We start from the raw sequence: 4033 nt of genomic DNA, 5'->3' as shown, positions 1-4033 counted from the left end.
TACACTCACAGTTAGAAGAACTCATGAATAAAAAAAAAGATATTAAACTATATGTATACAATGATCTGATAATATAATGTTTATACATAGAAAAAATACTGAAAGAAAATGCATTGAATTATATTGGTAGTCATCTCTGAGTGGTACTGATTTTATTTTCATCTTTATGTTTTCTGTATTTTCCACAATATCTACTCAACCAAACCAAACCCACTGCCATCAAGTCAATTCCAACTCATAGAGACCCTCTACGACAGAGTAGAATTGCCCTATAAGGTTTCCAATGCTGTAATCTTGACGGAAGCAGTCAGCCACATCGTTCTCCCAGAGTGGCTAGTGAGTTCCAACTGCCAACCTTTTGGTTAGCAGCCAATTGCCTGAACCACTGTCCCACCAGGGCTTCACAGTATCTACAATGACCTTGAATTAGTTTTATAATCATACAAGTAAATAGCAATACAAACTAAAGACATTATATTGAGTTCATGCAAAGCAGTGCACAAGGTATAAAGCTGTGGAATGAAAACTATGCTGTATTCACATAACTTTTTAAAAAAGTGATCAGCGCATCAGCCTCACCCAGGAACTCAGAAGCCCTCGACAGTGAGAACAATGCTCTAATGGACTCCAGCAGCTTAGCTGCTATAAACTACTCAAGGTCTCACATGCTTTTATTCTAGATGGGATCACAGCTCTGTGTTTCCTGTCTTGCTAAGGACACATTCTCCATAAACAGAGGTTTACAGAATCCCTTTGTATTCATCTGTCTGTCCTCATAAAACATGACCTTGCAAGTCAATTTCAGTCTGAAAGAGGGGCAGAGGGCCCCAGGTAACATAATGCGCCCAGAATATGCCTGCAGCTCTGACAGGTGCAAACAGCTCCACACGTCTAAATATAAACTGACTTCAGCAGTTTGGGAACGGTCTTCCCCACTTTCTATTCTGATCAGGCAAAAGAATGTTCTCTTCTTTAGTTCTGACTCCTAATGCTGGTTATTTTTATTTAGATCGACTTTGCAATAATTTTTATTCAAAGGAGCAAAGCTAGAACGTTAAAGGAAAAAAAAAAAAAAAGATTTCTCTTCCAAAAGCTTGGATAAGGATAGAATCTAGGTTTGGACTGTTTTTGAAAAGTGTTAAATTGCAGAAAGAGGTGATACGTTAAGAACTTTTTTTTTTTAAATTTCTGAATGATCAGAAGGCTGTTATTAACACATGCCTAAAGGAATGCTGTCTAATATTATGTCAGAAAAGGGACCTAATTTTTAATCAGCCGAGCGGAAATTCTTTGGGGGATATATAGAACTCTGTGCCTTTGTCAGTTCCTGCCACACTCCCTCCCATTACCTCTAAGCTCTAACTCTTCCTTGGGTCCTGCTCAGTGGTCACTTCTCTGGGAGTCTCCTCTGACCTTCCCCACTCGCCACCCTCTCCCCACTGCCACACACGCACATTGTCTTCCTCTTAGCTCCCAGAGCACACAGAACTCACCTGCCATACATTTATCCCACATCATTATTTATTAGCCTATGAGCTCCTCAGGGCTGAGATTACATTTCACCCAGTTTTCCATTTCCAGAACTTTGGTTTATGGTTGTTATTGAATAAAGTGTCGCTGAATGAATGAGTGAATGAATGAATAAGAGGGGAGTGAAGGAGTCAGAGATAAGCCTAAGTGCCAGGAAGAAGACGGACAGTGATACCACTGAGAGTCAGGAAAAAGAAGGCTTTCTGGAAGAATGAGAATTAGCTACACTTCGCCACTTCTGTTTTTTGTTGGTTGGTGGGTAGGTTGGTTTGGCTTATTAAACGAGATTAAGGCTAGAATTCAATGCCAGATATTATAAAAAGGAACTTGCTATATATTTGAGCAATGGTTGAAATTTTCCATTTTCACCTTCCGTCTTGGTTGCCATGAAAACGAGAGGGTGAGGCAAGATCATCTCTACCGACTGGTCCAGCTCACAGGCTCTGGGGCTCTGGGAATGCTGTGTCTTCTGCTGGAACAGTCCTTCCGAGCTTGCAGCCCAGCTCTATTCTGATTGCAAAGGAGACTGCTCTTTTCAAACTCATAGACGCCACACTCCTACCTACCAAGACTGTGGTGTGCCACAACTAAGTTTAGCCCCACTCTCCAGGTCTGAAATAGCCATCTAAACCACAGGGGGGAAATTATCACCCATGATTTCCTAGACCTGTACGAGGAAGACGCTTCCAAACCCTAATGCTATAAAGTTGTATTTACTCGTTCCAACTGCTTCCCAGTTTGGTTCAGCTCATCCCTTGCCTGTGTACATTTTGCATTACCTGTTGGCTGTTTTATCTTTGCCCACTTCTCTTGCATGCTCACTACACTTGAGAAACTTAGCCAGCACCTGGCTTAATAAATCTTCAACTTACTCATCAGCTAATAAAAGAGGAGTTAAAGTTGGTAAAAGGGAATATTGCATGGAAACTTTATTTGCCAACCGCCTACCAATAGCTGATTTCACAAGTGGTCCTTTATCAGATTTGCCCTTCCAAAAATAAGTAAGAGAACTAACGATCACCCTTCAGACCGGAACACTGCTTCTGACAGAACTCTGTATAGAGCCGAAGGTTATATTGGATTATTGTAACTGATTACTGCTTCAGTCTCACATTCCTAGTAAGACTGTAAGCTGATCTTGTATCCCTTAAAGTAGAAATTTTCAAATGCCATACTCAATATAATGAGTTTTTATAAAGCTAAATATATCCAGGGTGAAGGGCTGGCCTTTACTCTGCGATTATGCCCTTCCTGCGTTTTGCTGTTACTGTTGCTCTTAAAGATACAGTTTTATTCTGACACACACGGGTGGCTATGGATCAGAATCGACTCAACGGTGCCCAATAACCACAAAAGGATGGTAATAGAAGACGGGAGGGGTTGTTTATCTTAATGCGTTACTTACCACTTTAAAAAGATGGCAACCTCATCTCCGTTTCTAAAGTCTTTTATATTATTGACATTAAATCGAGAAAACTCAGAGCTACCTCCCTAAAGGGGCTAGCTCAGGCTTGAGCACCAAGTGGATGATATAAACGGTGATTGTAACACCAGCTGCCCTGAGTCGATTCTGACTCATGGCGACCCCATGTGTGTTAAGGGTAAACTGTGCCCTGTAGGGTTTTCAATGGCTGTGACTTCTTGGAAGTAGATGGACAGGCCTGTCTTTCGAGGCGCCTCTGGGTGGATTTGAAAGGCCAATCTTTTGGTTAGTAGGCAAGCACTTAACCGTTTGCACCATCCAGGGGCTGACTCGCTCTTTCTTTCTCTCTGTATATACATACATATGCACACCAAAAGAGGGGGGAAAAAAAACCTTACCATGAGTTGATTCCAACTCACGGCGACCCTACAGGACAGAGCAGAACTGCCCCATAGGGCTTCCAAGGAAAAGCTGGTGGATTCAAACTGCCATCCTTTTGGTGAGCAGCAGTGCTCTTAACCACTGGGCCACCAGGGCTACAGATATAGACACACACATTGTAAAAGCGATGTGCAAACGCTGCCGAGGTCATCATCCTCTCTGGGCCTCAAGGTGCATCACAGAGGACCTGTAGGTACAAATAGTTATTATTTAGGTTCAAGTCAGGTGATTTCCCTAAAATATACTTACCTAAGAAACCCTCAACTCTAACAGGTGTACTGTGGGGGATGGGGGTTGGTCCTACACCCCAATACCAGCTTCATAAGAAGGATTTTATGTATTTCTTTCACAGTAGCGCCTAGTCCATGACCAGCACAAGCAGGCGTTCAGTAATTATTTGTTTTGGACACTATCGTTGGGGCTGGGGTTACCAATTCTGGGGAGAGTCCTTGTAGCATGGAAAGAAACTTGGGAGTACTCAGGGACCCACTGGGCTCTGCACATCATGGCAGAGACCACGGTCTCTGGGAACCCCGTGGATAAAGTGTAAGGGCGGAGTCGGGGGAGCGGGGTGCGGTATGAATGCAAACCTGTCACTACAGTCTGCACGTTTGGAACGACTTCGCCTAGCTAGGACTT

The sequence above is a fragment of the Trichechus manatus genome, unplaced genomic scaffold, assembly GCF_000243295.1.
Source record: "Trichechus manatus latirostris isolate Lorelei unplaced genomic scaffold, TriManLat1.0 scaffold00099, whole genome shotgun sequence".
In the NCBI taxonomy this organism is placed as follows: domain Eukaryota; kingdom Metazoa; phylum Chordata; class Mammalia; order Sirenia; family Trichechidae; genus Trichechus; species Trichechus manatus.
The sequence above is the reverse complement of the archived record's forward strand: the minus strand, read 5'-3'. Positions refer to the sequence as shown.